The sequence below is a fragment of the Euprymna scolopes genome, chromosome 46 (genome assembly GCF_053919585.1).
Source record: "Euprymna scolopes isolate OS-2025 chromosome 46, ASM5391958v1, whole genome shotgun sequence".
NCBI lineage: Eukaryota > Metazoa > Mollusca > Cephalopoda > Sepiida > Sepiolidae > Euprymna > Euprymna scolopes.
In genome coordinates, this window is record NC_136527.1 from 69,667,971 (window position 1) to 69,686,923 (window position 18,953).

Here is an 18,953-nt window from a genome sequence, read left to right on the forward strand (position 1 = left end):
ATGAGTTTTTACTCATACTGTTCCTCGTATCGCAACCTCCCACCACGTAAGAGACAATAGACGTTGGTTGACTACTATATTTCAGTTCAATAAATATTTCGTAATGTTCACACGTGTCCATTGTTCATCATATCAATCCACTACTAATCTAATATAAAAAAAATATAAACAGAAAAAAATAATTTCTTGAACTAACGATATTATCATTGAATGAAGCATTTTTTTTTTATTTAAATCAAAAATAATTGCAAAAAATTTTTTTTTAATGTCCATTGATTTCTATGATAACAGTTTGCAGAAAAAAAGTTCAATGTAATATATATCTCTTGAACGGATAAACATGTAACCATTAGTGTGAGATTTTTTTCATAATCTGGAAAAATAAAAAAAATATATACTAAAAAAAAAGATTGAGATCTTGGTTTAACTAATTAAAAAACAAGATAATGATAATCAAAAATGTATTTTTTCAACTGACCCTGAATTTGAAAAAGCATGGGCGGAAAAAACGGCTAAAAAATATGTCTATCATCCCTTCCTAGGACAAAATATTAGCAAATAATTATGATAGTTTATATCTTATTTGCTAAAGTCAGTGAGACATGGAAAAATCACAATTAAAAGTTTTTTTTTTTTTTTAATATTTAAATATCATAGAGTAAGGGAAGTTAATGAAAAAGATATAGAAATTCTCATCCAAATTGGATGGTAAAATCCGAAGAGAATTTCTTTGATAGCAGTTAAGTAATGTGATCTAATCTGTATTTTGAGTAATGCACATCACAAGGTAATAGTCCGAAGTTGGCGTTTTCCTGGAAATTTTCTTTGTTTATATAATGAGTCCGGTAAATAAATTATACATATTGTATATCGAGCAATCTTGATTTTGATGTGATAGTCCTTAGAATATTACTGCCAATAATATTTTCTAAGACCTATAATCATGGGTTTCCATACCAGTTGATTGTTAGATAATTTTATTCTGAAGTATATATATATATATATATATATATATATATATATATATATATATTTATATATATATATATATATAAATACACACACGAATTAAATGTTACTGTAGGCAATAAAAGTAAATTTTACAAGGACCTGAATCATTTGTTTTTTGTTTTCAAGTAGTTTTTATTGCTCTTTATTTAATCTAAAAAGTTCAGTTTTTCCGAGCGGATTTGAAAAAATAAACTAGCGGCATCTTCTTTATAAATCAAGCCTCGTTTTGATTTTTTTCTTTGTATTTATTAAGAGAGGAGCCAGCGTACTATAAACAGCCCAACCTCCCGGTCACATAGTACGATATAACCTACCTTTTACCTGAACTCAGGACGAGGCTAGATCTGTGACCCCATCTGTTTACATTAACGCTTAGGACCTTAATTTAATAATTATCGTTGAAATAGTTTTAGAAAATTGATAATTATTTTACCACAGATTTTTAAAACTGATTTATTCAGACTTGAAATTTAAACAATTTTTTTTTGGGGGGGGTGACATTTAATACTGTACTTTGTTTTTAACACGTAAATAAAGTTTTTTTTTCCTTTTAGAGATTACGTTTCTTTTATTATCATTCAACACAATAAAATTTAGACGTTCAGTAAAAAATTATGGTAATCCTCTTTTAAAAAGCATAGTGGTAATTTTTTTCGACTATTCTTACCAATATCTGATCTCAAATCTGTAGTGGAATGGGGACAAAAACGGATGGTCACATTCAATACTGCCAAGACTAAACTTCTTTCCTTCAATAATTACAAAAAAAAACCCTTCTCTACCACCAACAGTAATGGCCAAAGATTCGAAAGTACTTCTTTTAAACTCCTTGGCCTAACGTTCATGGGAAACATGAGTTGAAACAATTACATTGCGAGCATTGCCAGGACCACTATGAAGAAGGTAGGCTCTCTCTACTGTGCTAGAAAGCTACAAATGCCCGAAAGTATCCTGTATCTCTATAAGGCAGCCATTCGCCCATGTATGGAGTACTTTTGTCATATTTGGGCTGGTGCATCTGCTATTAGTCTCTCGCCCCTGGACAAGGTCTTAAAGGAAATCGCCAATCTGATAGATCCTGAACTGTCATCTAAGCTTCATCCTCTGTTCCACCGATGAAATGTTGCATCCCTCTGCCTGTTCTACAAGAATTTTCATGGTGAATGCTCTGACGAACTGCAACCACTGGTGCTCCAACGACATAAATACCTTTGACAAACCCGACAAGCAGCTAAATTCTACCCGTACACACTAGAGATCCCTAGATGTAAGAGAGCTTTCTACTCCAGTAGTGTCTTCCCCAGAACTCTGATGGGTTGAGGGTACCGGATTGACAGTTACTGGCTGCTGGTTCCGACTGGTAGTACAGGGTCCCCTAACCCTTTGGTAACGCTTAGAGCGGCTGCTCCATCAACAGTTGTATAATATCGGAATGTTTGTAGTGCCATGTCGCGCATGGAAAGGAATATTGCAATCATCCCAGGTGGGCTTTCTGAGGCCACAGTCCTAGTTGAAGAATGGTCAGCTGATGGTCTACTTGTGATACATATGTGATACTCTGCATAACCTCCTGTTCAGCCCCCCTTACCTAACTGAAACTCTTAAAGAAAATATGATGACAGTACAATCTAAAAATAAGCTTAAACCAGGCTTAGGATCAAACAAATCCGACTTGCCTCCTCCCTTGACGCTTGCATTCACAAATATCTGTGGGCTTAGAACTAATTTAGCTGATGTTGAAGCATTTCTCCTAACAAATACCCCGGATATCTTAGCACTGTGAGACTAACCTACACTCCTCCATCCCCTCTAACTACTTTAACATGCCTGGATATCTCCCACTCTGCCGTAAGGACTCTGACAGACACATGCACGGATTTGGAGTTTACATTCGTAATACCCGTCCCTTGACTAGAGAAACAAACCTAGAATCGGATGATCAAGCCTTTATGTGCTTTAGACTAATCATGCAACACAACATTAGCTACTTTTACTTTCTCTACCTCTCTCCCTCGACCCAAGACTGCGCCATAATAAACAAAGTCTCTGACAGCATAAACACAGCACTCTCCCTCGACACTAGCGCACAAGTACATGTATTTGGTGACTTTAATGTCCATCACAAAAACTGGCTTGGATTCTCTACTTACACAGATGCAGCGGGCAGCACAACTCATAGCTTCTCTATATCTCACTCCCTATCACAAATTGTTACTTTTCGAACCCGTTTCCCTGACCGGGAAGAACAACACGCATCACTTTTAGATCTATTTTTGACCACAGTTCCTGATGATTGTATAACGAATGCCGACAGTCCACTTGGGAACGCTGATCATGCAGTGATAATGGTTGAAATCGCCCTGAACTCTAGAAGCAAAATTGAAGAGCCAGTGCTCAAAATAACGAGATATTATAAAAAGGCTGACTGGGAAGCCATCAGAGATCTTATAAGAGAAGCCCCATGGGGAAATATTTTTCTCTTCCTACTAAACAGTGCGCAAACGAAACCACTGACTGGTTCAAAACTGCAATCGAAGCGCATGTTCCCATGCGGAAATTTTATAGCAAGCCCCACTCTTCCCAATGGTTTACTTCGACTTGCGCAACTGCCATTGCTCAAAGGCAGCATGCATACCGCAGATTTAACCGATATAAGTCCAGTTCAAGCAGACAGAAGTACATAGAAGCTAGAAGTAATGCTAAGAAAGAAATAGCGACAGCTAAGAGAGAATTTATGGAAACCACTAAAAAACGCATCGAAGCACAAAAACTAGGAACTCGTGACTTCTGGAAAATCTACAAAAGTGTAGTAAATAATGGGCAATCAACAATTCCCCCTCTAACCAACAATCACAAGGTTATTAGCTCAGCAACCGAAAAGGCTAACATGCTTGCCAGTCGGTTTACCTCAAACTCAGCACGACCCTTCCAACCACCCCCTACCTGAATTTCCTATGCGGACAGACGCCACGCTAGACGATCTGAAAATCACCCCTGCTCAGGTGCATGCTATCATAAAAAACCTTGACACTTCAAAACCCGATCTCATCCCAGCTGTGCTATTAAAAAAGTGCTCAGCCGAAGTAGCTCCAGTTCTCACCAAACTCTACAACAAATTCCTTAATGAATCTTGCTTTCTGGGCTGTTGGAAAACTGCTTCTGTGGTACCAGTATTCAAGAATTCTGGCGAAAGAACTGACCCATTAAATTATCGCCCCATTAGTCACCTCCCACTTTTTGCCAAAATATTTGAGACCATAATTAACCATGCTCTAGTCCATCACCTTACAGATGCTAAACTTCTGCCTGGCAAACAATATGGATTTAGACAAGCCCGTTCCACAGCAGACATCCTAACTGTAATCTCTGAATGTATATACCATTCAATGGACAAAGCGGGGTTTTTTTCAACATTTAATACTGTACTTTGTTTTTCACGCGTAAATAAACTTTTTTTCCTTTTAGAAATTAGGTTTCTTTTATTATCATTCAACAATAAAATTTCGACGTTTAGTAAAAAATTATGATAAGCCTCTTTTAAAAAGCATAGTGGTAAATTTTTTTTCGAATGTTTTTACTCATATCTGACCACAAATCTGCAGTGGAATGGGACAAAAATAGATGGTTCCATTCAATGGTGCCGACTAAACTTGTTTCCTTCAATAATTACAAAAAAAACCTTCTCTACCACCAACAGCAATGGCCGAAAATTCATTATCTGAAAGTGTATCTTTTAAACTCCTCGGCCTACCGTTCACGGGAAACATGAGTTGGAACAATTACATTGAGAGCATTGCCAGGACCGTTGCAAAGAAGGTAGGCTCTCTCTACCGTGCTAGAAAGTTATGATGCCCGAAAGTATCCTACACCTAGAGAAGGCCACCATCCATTAGCCCATGTATAGAGTATAGTTGTCATATTTGGGCTGGTGCATCTGCTACTAGTCTTTTGCTCCTGGACAAGGTCCAAAGGAGAGTCGCCAACTCAGTATATAATGCTCCAGTAGCTAATGTCCCTAATAGTAGCTCCCTACACACACGCGCACACATACACATACACACACACACACATATATATATATATATATATATATATATATATATATATATATATATATATATATATATATATATATATATATATATATAGATTCCGCTGCCTTTATTTTTTTTTATAGATTCTAATGTTTGGTTGGTTAACATTATTAAACAAATGATTTATTAAGAACATGAGACTGTGACTAAATAAAGAATACCGCAAAGGATGAAAATGTAATTTGAAAGAAAATAAAAAAATCTAGTTTTAGAAACCCTTTTAAACTAAATTATTATAGTAGTAATTCTTCTAATGCACTCACCTCCAAGTCTGTTCTGTTTGTTGTCAATACACATGGGCTGGGAGATGAAGAAGAGGTAGATGTGGTTGGTTTTATGGGAAAGAGGGCAAGACTAACCCAATATTTGAAAGGAATAAAACACCGAACTCAGATGGATAGGCGACAATGCTTTTGCTCAAGAAGAGAAAACGGTGAGAGGAGAGGAAAGTCCCTCCCTGGAGAAAGTTCCGGCTCAAAGTGTGAAAGAAAGTGAGGCTGAAGAGGACTTAGGAGTTTTCAATTATCAACTGATTTTCTATATTTTTTCTTTAAACAGATATATTTCTGTATTAGTAACTTTGTAATAAAATTATTTATTTTAATTGAAATCGTTTTCATGAAAAAATTGTTATTGTCGCTTTCGTTTATTAAATTCTTTATCATTCGATTTTATTTTGTTTATTTAATAATTATTTTAATTGACGGGAGTCATGATTTTTTCTTTCTTTTATTATTATTATTATTATTATTATTATTATTATTATTATTATTATTATTATTATTATTATTATTATTATTATTTGCAGTATTTGATTGTCCACTGCGTCAAACGTTCGTAATTTTACATGCATAATTTTTGTTTAAATTTTTATTAAATTTATATTAAATGAATTCAGTTTCATTATAACTTGAATTGTGTTACTTTATTTTCTTTTTTAAGCGCAATCTTTTAAGTAAATTATAAACGAAATTTATTTTTTTAATCCATGAATCAATAAAATGTTTTTTTACAACTTTTTTTTTTATTTTTTAATTTGTTTTCATTTTTATGGTTTCAATTAATACTGAATAAATTCGTTTGTGTTTTTCTTTTTCAATGCAAGTTTTTAATATTTTTGTAAAAACTCTCATTCATTATCGACAGTCTTGCAGTTAAACAGACCTCAGGTGTGACGTCATTTCTCTGTGATTGATATATTAACTAAGGTCATTTTTTTGTTTATCCCTACCCATATTAAAAATGCTTGGATTATTTTTTTCATTAAACAATAATTAATACATTTTGAAAAAAAAAAATTACATTTTTTAATTCAACACAATACATTATAACAAAAAATAAGCGAAACTTTAAATTACAATAAATTAAAATAATTTTTGTCTATTTTCTGCGAACTTGCTTTTCCGGTCACCATCTTAAAAGGCGACTTCCACGCATCAAATTCATCTCGTTTTTCTTATAACCGTTTCATTGTCGAAAGCAGATTGCAATACAAAAAAGTAAGTAAATTTATTTGCTTTTTATAGTTCTTTTTTATTACTGGGGCGCGTCCAAACCACTATGTTTCCCTTTTGTTTTAATATAAAAATAGGCCGTTGATATTCGCAGCCGGCTGCGGCTATTCTAAAATGCTATTCGCAGCCGGTCGCATCAGCTGACCGGAAGTGACGTCAGACAAATCTTAAGTAAATTCTTGGCTAGAATTGTAAAAATAATTTGTTTTCTTTTGTAATAGAATTTAACAATTTCTTTCATTTTGAGCTGCTTTTTTCTCCCGTTTATTTTTGTTTTCTACAATTAATAAACCAGTTTACAAGTAAAAAATAAGTTGTTTTAATTTTTAATTACCAACACAGTGGCGAATTTAATTTTTCTCTCTCCCATTTTTTATTTTGAGCGGAGAATTTAACATGTCTTTTCATTTTAATTATTTGTTTTAGTTTTTCATTACTAACACAGCGGAGAATTTGGGGTACTCATGCAGAGAACGGCATGGGCATGGCTTATCACTTGCTCAGTTGCGAAATATTTTTGTTTTTAGTAAATAATTTGTGTTTTTTGGCAAAGTTTATTTTTAATAAAATTAGCGTATTTACTGATATTTTTGAACCGCGATATTACCATTCTTTCATAACACCGATCACTATAGTCCTGACTTCTTACACAGGTTTTCGGGTCGCTGACAACGAATCTGATAATCAACCCCACAGCAAATTTACCGTTTAGATGGTATTAACCCCTGGAGACTGGCTCTACCTGTCGCCATTTTACAGGCTTCGTTGCCCGCCCGCTCGGTGTATCAGAATTTTAGGCGGAATTTTTGACACCCCCAACAAAAAACTGCGAATAAAATATATAAAACTCGTAATTTCTGTTTTTAAAGTGGGTTGTTTATTTTCCTTATGAAATATACTTCCAAAATAAACTATTACAGTCGTTTAAAACATAATAGAAGTATTATTTTTTATTTTTTAAAAACAATGTTTACAAAATGTCTAAGCGTGTTTCTCCGATGTTACAAGCAGCCATTTTTTTACGTATACAAATACATTGATTTTTACGAGTTCACTTTTTTAAAACTTTTTTAACTTTAAAAATCGATCTAAATTTTTCTATTAGTTCAATTTTTACGTAATTTTCAGGTTCAATGTGAAATTTTATGCTCTTTTCAATAAAGTGAATATAAATTTCTGGTAAGGTTTTTTTTATAATTTTGAGATCAATACCGTCGACTCGACAACTTCCGGTTTCGCCGCCGGCCGGCTGCGAATAGCATTTTAGAATAGCCGCAGCCGGCTGCGAATAGTCACTTCGTAAAAATAAGTCAACATTCAATATTTGCATGTAAACGGAGAATAGTAAGATTATAGAATTCTTTCCAATCGTGTAATATTTTTGGTAATTTTAAAACTTTTTTTTTTATATTGAAAACGTCGTAAATTCGTTGTTTAGTTATTAATGTAGGTATGACCATAATAAATGCGGAATTTTCGATCCCGATGAATAATAACAGTAAAAACTTGTAAAATAAAATTGGTTCATTGTAATTTCTTTAGTGAATTAAAAAAAGAAAAATCCCCGAAAGAGGAAAACGTGAAAATTGGAATTGCATGTTATTTCTGCATATGTGGACGTAAACAATGAAAAAAAACGCGATTTTTAAAATTCTCTCAAACGAATGAAATAATTAATAAATTTCGTTAATTTATTTTACAGATTTAATGAAAGAAAATTATATGCAAAAAGAAAAAAAAAGAAAATCTCATATTTTGCTCCTCCTTCTAACGCGATATTATCAGATTTTTTTTTTCTTCCTCAGGAGCATAGTGAAATGTATCAATAGCTAACCAGATCACATTTTTGGGGGAAAAAACGTGCGGGTTTCTTCTCCGCTGTCCTTATTCACTAAAACTTGCGTTATCAAATCTATTTTATTTTATCTGACTGGTTTTGTTGCTCTCAATGTCATTTTTCAATTCCAATATTAGTTCATTCATTTCTTTCATTTCTCTTTCCGGTTTTACCTCGAAGAATTTCATTAAATCTAACAGCTTTTCCGATATTTGTTCATTCATTTTTTACTTTTCTCTTCCTTGTTTTTCCTCGAAATATGTTATTAAATTTTACTGTTTCTCTTTGTTTCGTTTCTGCATTGCAAAATGCTCTTATCGGAACCTTTTTTCAAGTTCTAATTGTTGACTTTGTTGGAATTTCACTAATTCCAAAATTTCTTTTGCCAAATCGTCCATTTTTTGTGGGAGGCGGCGTGGAATTACTTAATGACAAAATGAGTTTTTTCAGAAACAACTCAATTCGTTCATTTATTTTTCCTATAGTGACAAATCTATAGAAAAAAAACATTACAAAATTCGTACCTAGTTATTTAACGAATACTTCTTCTAGTGGCAGTTTGTCTGAGAAAATTTGTCAGCGTTTGCATTTATACAGAAAGTAGATTTCGTTTGTCATTATTCAATTTTCGTAACGTGTAGGTACTGAGTCCAATTCCTTGTTAATCCTACAAATTTTTATTTTCGCTTTTTTCTTTAAAAAGAAAAAGTTACTTATCGTGTTGTGCTTAGCAAAATCGTTTTTTTTTTTTTTCTTCTTCGACGGAGGTCCTGTCGACCAGTGAAAAGTTTATTTTAATCGGATTAAAATCAAACATCTATTTTAATTTGTGCGAATACTTGCTTCACCCAATAAAATAAAATATATTATTTGCCTTTGCAAGAGTTTATTTTTTCAACGCAAATGCCTTTTAACCATAGGACGTATTAAGGAGACATGCTTTTTAGAACGACAAAGGTATTTGTACTTACTGAAAACTTGGTCATGAATGATAGTTTTCACAGACCCTGTACTAATCTTGATATCTTGGGCTATTTGACGAATAGTAATGCGCCGATCTTCCAAAATGACAGCCTCAACTTGACGGACAGACGCCTCATGAATGGCAGAAGGGAGGTGACCAGGTCTGGGAGCTGTTTCCACAGATTTCCAGTCATGTTTGAATTCACGATGCCAGCGTTTTACAAGGTCATATGATGGTGCATTATCACCATAAGTTTCTTTCAATTCATCAGAAGTCTCCTGTGGTGTGCGTCCTTTCAAATACAAAAACCGGATCACTGCTCGACATTCAACAGGCTCCATTTCACACCTGACTCAGTTCAAACACCTGTAAAACAGAAACCACAATTAGTTCAGAGCTGTAATTTGCCACATAACCCGTAGAGATGTAAATCATTGCACATGCAAAATTTTAGCTAGATCAGTAAACTGGAAGTAGATCAGGAGCATTACTTATTGCACGCCCCTCGAATTTGTACTCAACAAAGTATTTGTGTTTCTCAAATATCTTTTAATTTAATTTTGCTTACCTGTATAAAATGTGTTGTGTTAAAACCATTTCATTTTATTTACTTCAGATGTCATTATTGAAGGTTCTATGAAAAATAAATTCAATATTATTTATAAATAGAATTGTTTTGTCACATACTCTTATCATATATTTTATATTTAGGACGAATTGAAATTGCACATTATTATTATAATTTATTTTTTCACTGGTTACCGATCTCGCAACTTTATTCATTTTTGTCATCGTGGGCTTTCCTATTCGCTTCCATGTGTGATATATATATATATATATATATATATATATATATATATATATATATATATATATATATATATATATATTATTCCTTAATTGGAATTCATTTTTGATATGAGCATTATACATTAATTTATTTTATTTCGGACTATTATTCTCATCTTTATTAGTTGTTGTTTTTGATCTTTTATTGGTTTTGTTTATTCACAACGTTTCGGCCAACTATTCCTCTGGCCTTCATCAGGTGGTAACCGCGACGGATAGGAACTTTGAATCTCCTAACTGCATTCTCAGCCATCACTGCCATCCGTAGTTGTTGTCGTCTCACCACATTTTGACCACATTTCCTCTGGCCTTGATCGCCCTTCGGGGCCCGTGGCACAGTTGATAGAAATGTTGAATCTTTACAGTTCCAGAAACATTGTCTGAAGATAGCAGTTTCAATCCCACCCATAGCGTGCCAGAGGTTAATTGGCCAAAATGTGGTGAGACGACAACAACTACGGATGGCAGTGATGGCTGAGAATGCAGTTAGGAGATTCGAAGTTCCTATCCGTCACGGTAACCACCTGACAAAGGCCAGAGGAATAGTTGGCCGAAACGTTGTGAATAAACAAAACCAATAAAAGATCAAAAATAACAACTAATAAAGATGAGAATATTAGTCCGAAATAAAAATAAATTAATCCATGTGTGAAAATTTATAATTGATAAATCTGACCTTGAATCGAGATGCAGTTTTACTTCTTTATTTAACATGGTTTCTTATGTTCTCTGTTGGTGAAGGATCCATTTTTGCAGTTTTTACATAGCTCTTTTTTGCTTCTTTTGCTCTGCAATATGAGGCCTTGTGCCCTGCTCGCTTGCATAGGTCACATGTTATTTTCCTTTGGTACTGACATGCGTTGTACCCACGAGGTCCTCCACATTTGCTACAAGGGGTGCTAGGATTTTGTCTATCCTGATAATTTTGTGAAGGGTGCTTTTTGCCTCCTTTTTTACATGGGGGTCACCACTTATCAAGGCCCGAAGGCCACTCAGAGGTAAGGGCTATTGCGTGTACAGTAATCATTAGTATTGGAGATTTGATATAATGTCTTACTTAAGGGGGCAGTTTGTCAGGAGTTTGTTTATGTTGGATTTGAAGACATCCAAGTTGTTCCACAGGTGTGCAGTTCTAAGAAAGAAGCTTTGCTCAAGGAATCTACGTTTGGATTAAGGCACAAATAAAGAGTGGGGAAAATTATTGACAGTAGTTTCAGCCAGACGGGTGTTTCTCGTGAAAGATTGGCGAGGGTGGATGAGAGATCGGAGCTCAAACGAGCACTTGCCATGGAAATAACGATAAAACAAAGACAGGCTCGCAACGTCTCTTTTGTGGGAGAGAGGTTGCAGAGAAGAGAAAAGGGCACCCCCCACTAAACCACGAAGTCTAGTTTGTACTCTGTCATGGCAGGATAGGCTGTTTTTAGCAGCTACTCCCCAGGTGTGGACGTACTTGGCTTTCATACAGATAGAGAATTGCATCAGTAGTGAGATGTCTTCTGGAGCGGTAGAAGGATCCCACCATTTTCCCAGCGTCCTTGGCAACAGACCTGATGTACATGTTCCATTTTAGATCAGGAGTAAAGGTCAAACCCAGAAGCTTGTCAAAATATGGAGCCTCCGCAAGACGGGAGCCATCCATTTCAATTGATGCCAGATGGGGATCAGAGCGTTGATGATGTAAAGATAGAAGCTTGGTTTTAGATGCATTAAAAGTGACCAGCCACGTTTTCCCCCACTGAACCATGCACTCAAGATCAGAGGAGAGAGAATTAGAGAGAACTTTGCCATTTACAGCCTTTGGTGTAGGGCCATAGATGGTCATGTCATCAGCATAGATGTCAACAAATGATTTAAGTATATGCTTTGGGAGATCATTGATGTAGATCAGGAAGAGAGTTGGCCCCAGGATGGACCCCTGAGGAACTCCAGCATTAATACTGTGGGCTTCTGATTTCTGCCCATCAATCACTACTCTTATGAACCTATCGGAGAGAAATGATTTAAGGATTGAGAAAACATTTCCAGTGATACTGTAGCTGGAAATCTTGTGAAGTAGGCCCTTATGCCATACCTTATCGAAGGCCTCTGATATGTCAAGAGCAATTGCCCTGAAAAGCAAACCTTTGTCACAAGATTCACTAATCCTATGAAATATAACCATTAGAACATTTGCTGTAGATCTTGCAGAGCGGAAACCATATTGCATGTCACTAAGAAGGTTGTTTCTGTTGAGGTAGTTGACTACTTTATTTAATATGGATTCCAACAACTTACTCATGACACACAGGAGACTTATTGGTCTGTACTGAGAGGGAGATGACTTTTCACCTGAATTCTTAAGTACAGGGCATACTGATGAGGTTTTATAGGGTGTTGGAAAGCACTTCTTAAGGCAACGCTTAAACAGTTTTGTAAGTATGGGGGCAAGTTCTGGTTGGAGCTTTTTCAGCACTATAACTGGAATGCCATCAGGGCCAGTTGCTTTACTGGAATCTAGGTTCTTGATTAGATTGGCGACCTCACACACAGATATTTGTATGTTGCATAGCGTGTTGTCTGTTATAGGAGGAAATATGGGGAGTTGATGGCTATTGTTGCATAGGGTAGAATTAGCTGCAAAGTTCTTTGCAAATAGTTTGGCCTTGTCTGATACTGACGAGATGACCTCAGGTCCATAGACAATGGTTGGGATAGAACGCACACTTCTGTTCAAGATCCCGTTTGCTATTTGCCAGAACTGGTGGGAACCAAGCCACTGCTCAGCTACTTTGGATTTAACAGACTGAGCATATAGTTCTCTTGCATTTTTATTACTCTTTTACAGTGGTTGCTGACAGTTCTGAAAGCAGCTTTAGTCTCAGTACATCTATTACGTTGGTAGCTATAGAAAAAGTGATTTCTGTGCGCGATGGCAGCAGCACATTCAGGGGAGAACCATGGCTGGCTGTAAGGTTTTTGTTGGAATTATTTGGATGGTATTAATCGGTCTATGCCTACAATTAACCATTCGGTCAGGTCTAATACTATAGAGGACACATCCTTTTTAAACATGGAACGTACTGGTAGATCAGATATGAATGTATGGAAGCTGTCCTAGTCAGCCATGGTTGGTAATTGCTGGTGGGCAAGTGTCGTTTATTTTTTAAGCATATTTTTTAATGTGCACAATACCTGCTTTATCTATGTTTCCTGAATCTTGCTTCATTGCCTCAAACTGCTGACAATATTCAACCAGTTTCTGAAGTGTCAAATAAGTTCTAATTACAATTTATTTAGAGCACGACGTCTTATATTGGTGTCTTTTGTGTCTATCAAACCTTATGTGAATATTAAGTGACGTAAAATGGGGGGGGTTCACCTCAAATACACAAACGGAATGTTCAAAAAAGATTATCGCTACAGTCCTCTGTCTCTTCTCTCTTGGCTGGCCGGGAATCATCTCTCAGCACCCAGAAATGAACATCGTTTTATAGGTTCCATCTTCACGCACACACGAGATTATGCAAGAACGGACGAAATAAAAATGCTGGCCGCCATGTTTGTTCTTCCTTTTCTTCGCCTGTACTCACTCGCTGAGCACCCACGGTAAGACTTTTCTTTCTTGCTTCTAACCACATGCCTCCCTGATCTCAAGATCACATTTCATAGTCTCTCATCCACTGTGGCGGTCGCCTCTCTCTACTTGGCCTCTGAGGTGTCTCGTCCTCCTCCTGTGGCTGCACACTCCCCTCCACTGCTTCGCCCTCAACTGGTCTGACGTCAAGAATGTGCCTCGGGACTCCTCCCACCACAATGTTGTTACTAGTGTTCCTCCCAGTTACGCGACCCCTACTCCATTGTGTGGTGCAGCGCGCCCCCGGTGGCTTCACCCATACCTCGTCCCCGAGTTTAATTGTCCCTGTGGCCTCTACTTCTCATGTGTGGTCCCCCGCATTCGAAACATGCGATCCCCGGGTTTGGCAGATTCCTGCCCACATCCTGCTGTACCGTTGCTGTCGTTCCTCCAGGCTCCGTGGGCTGGGTACTCACTAAAATTTTCGCAGTTCTAAGCAGCTCACTCACATCCAGCATCTCCACCCCTGGTACCTGCTGCAACCTTTTCGATATTTCTTCCGGGAACCCGGTAACAAAAGTCATCTTGACTACGTGACTCGTGGCATGTCCTCTGATGCCCGACAACTCAACCAATCTCCTTATCTCATTCGCATAGACATCCACAGATTCATCAGTCCACCTCTTCTCTTTCAACTTATTAAAGGCCTCAAAAGGCCCCTCTGCGAAAGCTTCGATCAGTCGACCTTTGATGGCGTCTGCATCACCTTGTTCCTGCTCGCTGAGCTCCAAATAGAGGGCCAGTGCGTCCCCTTCCAGAAACAGTGGTATTACTGCGGCCACATCATCCAGCTTCTGAATCCTTGCTACAAGGTCCACTTTTTTAAGCCACGCCACCACATCACCGTCGCCATTAAAAGGCTTAATCATATTGCTTAAACCTGCGTTGGCCATCGCCGAAATAGCTTGACGTAAAATGGGGGGGGGGGTTCACCTCAAATACACAAACGGAATGTTCAAAAAAGATTATAGCTACAGTGCTCTGTCTCTTCTCTCTTGGCTGGCCCGGAATCATCTCCCAGCACCCAGAAATGAACATCGTTTTACAGGTTCCATCTTCACGCACACACGAGATTATGCGAGAACGGACGAAATAAAAATGCTGGCCGCCATGTTTGTTCTTCCTTTTCTTCGCCTGTACTCACTCGCTGAGCACCCACGGTAAGACTTCTCTTTCTTGCTTCTAACCACATTAAGCATTTGAAATTGTCCACCGTTAATGAAGACAATTTGAAATCCTCACAGTGCTTATTAACTATAGACACAAAATCTATAGTATTCACTTTCGTTACATGTAGGATTTTTGCATTTTCATCTTTTATGAAAAGGGCTTCTTTTTGGAGAGTATGATCCCATTAATAGTTTGACTGCCGCGTCAAGCGATAATTCGTTGGTTTTTCTTGGTAAAATATAGTCCACAAATTTGTTATGTTTGAATGTACCTAACTTTTGTAATAATAAACGAACATTCTTTTGATCCGTCCATGCACTGGAATAAATTTTATAAAGGTCTTCAAATCTTCTGAAATATGCCTCAAACGTTAGGGCTTCCTCAGGAGCAAAGTGAAATGTATCAATAGCTAACCAGATCGCATGTTGGGGAAAGAAACGGGCTGGTTTCTTCTCTGCTGTCCTTATTCACTAAAACTTGCATTATCAAATCAATTTTTTATCTAACTAGTTTTGTTGATCTCAATGTAATTTTTCAATTCCAATATTTGTTCATTCATTTCTTTCCTTTTTCTTTCAAGTTTTCCTTGAAGAATTTCATTAAATCTAACTGCTTTTCCAATATTTGTTCATTCATTTTTTTACTTTTCTCTTCCTTGTTTTTCCTCGAAATATGCTATTTAATTTTGTTAATTTTTTTCTTTTTGCTTCCTTGTTTTTCCTCGAAATATTTCACTATTTCCAAAATTTCTTTTGCCAAATCGTCCATTTTTTTTTTTGTGGGAAGCGGCGTGGAATTACTTTATGACAAAATGAGTTGTTTTCAGAAACAACCCAATTCGTTCATTTATTTTTCCTATAGTGCAAAATGTATAGAAAAAAACATTACAAAATTCGTACCTGATTATTTAACGAATACTTCTTCATATATTTTTTCTCTAGTGTCAATTTGTCTGAGAAAATTTGTCAGCATTTCCATTTATACAGAAAGCAGTAGATTTCGTTTGTCATTATTCAATTTTCGTAATGTAGGTACTGAGTTCAATTCCTTGTTAATCCTACAAATTTTTATTTTCGTTTTTTCTTTAAAAAGAAAAAGTTACTTATCTTGTCGTGCTTAGCAAAATCGTTTTTTTTTTCTTCTTCAACGGGCAGTCCCATCGACCAGTTAAAAGTTTATTTTAATCGGATTAAAATCCAACGTCTATTTTAATTTGTGTGAATACTTGCGTTAGCCAATAAATTAAATATAGGGTTTAGCTTTGCAGGAGTTTTTTTTCAACGCAAATAACTTTTAACCATGGAACGTATTAACAAGACATGCTTTTTAGAACGAAAAAGTTTTTTGTACTTACTGAAAACTTGGTCTCGTTAATTCAGTTGTAATACTTCTCCACGCAATTCATCTTATGAGTCCTGTTTCAGCTCGTAATTTACGTTTTAGTAGCTTTTTTAACAGCAAGATAAGGCTTTTTAACGATTTCTTTGTTAAATTCTTTTTTTGAAGTGTTCTTTATGCCATGTTTGTGTTATTTTATGCTCGAATGTTGTTTTTCCCCCAACGTTGAGAAATAGTTTTTTCCGTTCTTCACCAAACTTTTGAAAAATAAATTCTTTTGAATTTTCAAATTTCCACCGAGTGTAGGAAAAAATTAATTGGAATATTCACGTGTTTTCTTTTTTCTTGAATCCTTTTGATCGTAAAATGTTTTCAAATGGCTGTTTTTTTTAGAGTGAATTTATTGTCGAATATTCATCATTTGGTTGTTGTTAGCAATTATTGTAGATTGATCCGGGAAGTTCTTGAATCATCTTTGTAAGCCAGTTGTTGTAGACCCGTGCTAGGGTTCACAAATGAAAGACACCACAAGTAGTGTAAAGTGTATAAAATATATGTATTTATCATAAAGAATACAGATTTCATAACCACACGCCCATGCTTCTGATCTGGCGACATGCGAGTTGTAGACCGGAGCATTGTCCTGCAGGAGGAGGGTATCTTTGCTGATCTTGCCCCGCCTCTTGATTTTGATAACTTCCCTTAATTTCCTCAAAAGTGAAGCATAATAGGCTCCTGTAATTGTGGTACCCTTTGCCAGGAAATCTGTCATCACTACTCCATCCTGGTCCCAGAAGACTGTGAGCATGACCTTGCCAGTGGAGGGCTACACCCTTGCTTTCTTTAGAGGTGGTGAGTCCAAGTGCTTCCACTGTATTGACTGGGCTTTGGTCTCTGGATCATAGTGATGGGCCCAGGTTTCATCCTGTGTAATCAGTCTTTTAAAAAACTTATCTCATCTTCTTGGCACATCTCAAATTCATCCTCGAGCACTCGACATGTTCTCGCTTCTGGAATGGTGTGACCACCTGGGGATTTATCTGGCAGACACCTTATGCATATGCAAATGGTCATGAATGATAGTTTCCACAGACCCTGTACTAATCTTGACATCTTGGGCTATTTGGCGAATAGTAATGTGCCAATCTTCTAAAATGGCAGCCTCAACTTGACGGACAGATTCCTCATCAATGGCAGAAGGGGGAGGTTTGAGAGCTGTTTCCACAGACTTCCAGGCATGTTAGCATTCACGATGCCAGCGTCTTACAAGGTCATATGATGGGGCATTATCACCATAAGTTTCTTTCACTTCATCAGAAGTCTCCGGTGGTGTGCGTCCTTTCAAATACACAAACCGGATCACTGCTCGACATTCAACAGGCTCCATTTCACACCTGACTCAGTTCAAACACCTGTAAAACAGAAACCACAATTAGTTCAGAGCTGCAATTTGCCACATAACCCAAATAGATTTAAATCATTGCACATGTAAACTTTCAGCTAGATCAGACAACTGGAAGTGGGTCAGGGGCATTACTTATTGCAACCCCCTCGTATTTATGCTCAACAAAGTATTTGTATTTATCAAATATCTTTTAAGAATTTAATTTTTTTCTGACATGTATAAAATGTGTTGTGTTAAAAACATTTCATTTTATTTACTTCAGTTCTTTCTCATTATTGAAGTTTCTATGAAAAATAAATTCAACATTATCTATAAATAGAATTGCTTTTATTAAAGCATAAATATTGTAACACGCTCTTATCATATATTTTATAAAATCCATAAATTTTTGACGAATTAAAATTGCACATTATTACTACAAGTTTGACTTTAGCATACAATGCCGAATCTTATTACTAAAATAATGTTGACATATTAATGTTGTAAAAATAATTTTGTTTGTAAAGAACATGTATAAAGTTTACATCTTTCGTTTTAATTTTGCAGAATATCCAGAAATCATTGCAAGAATACAAATGTTCATTGAATAAAGCTAAAAGTTGGAAACGAGAGAAACTTTTGAACTTTTTATTTGTTTTCATTCATCCAAAGACATTTTATGATAATATAATCAACAAATATTTTTCAGCAAACTTTGAATATATTTCTTCTGTTGTTAGTTTTATTAAATAGACACCAAGCTGGAATACTTTTTGCGACTGTATATTACTAATGTACTTATAGGTGCATATTATAAATACACTTCTGAACCTTAAATGCATAATTTCAAGCAACTAAGTAACTAGACAGAAACAATACTGTTAAAACTGATATCATAGTTTCATTATGGATTGCAAAAAGAGTTTTGTTGAATCATCCTTTTAAATATGCAAAAACTCATTGAATTTTGAGAAACTATACATCTTTATTTATGAAGTGTTCTCTATATCATCTATGAAATATGTATGAAAATTGGGTGAGTAAATCGCTTATGTCCTGCATAGATAGAAAATCAACCCTACTACATTTTACATCAAGATATATACGTTATCTCATATACAGAGATACAAACAAGTTATATTTATATATTTTTATACATTACAGTTAAAAGAAGTA

At 35.9% G+C, this 18,953-nt stretch overlaps 1 long non-coding RNA gene across 1 annotated transcript; it reads left to right on the forward strand.

Moving 5' to 3' along the window:
- The first annotated feature begins 6,519 nt into the window (after positions 1-6,519).
- On the forward strand, positions 6,520-18,544 carry LOC145271109 (uncharacterized). Its single transcript, XR_013865695.1, has 2 exons — positions 6,520-6,604; positions 18,345-18,544. It is a non-coding gene; the product is annotated as an uncharacterized LOC145271109 (long non-coding RNA).
- Positions 18,545-18,953: the final 409 nt, after the last annotated feature.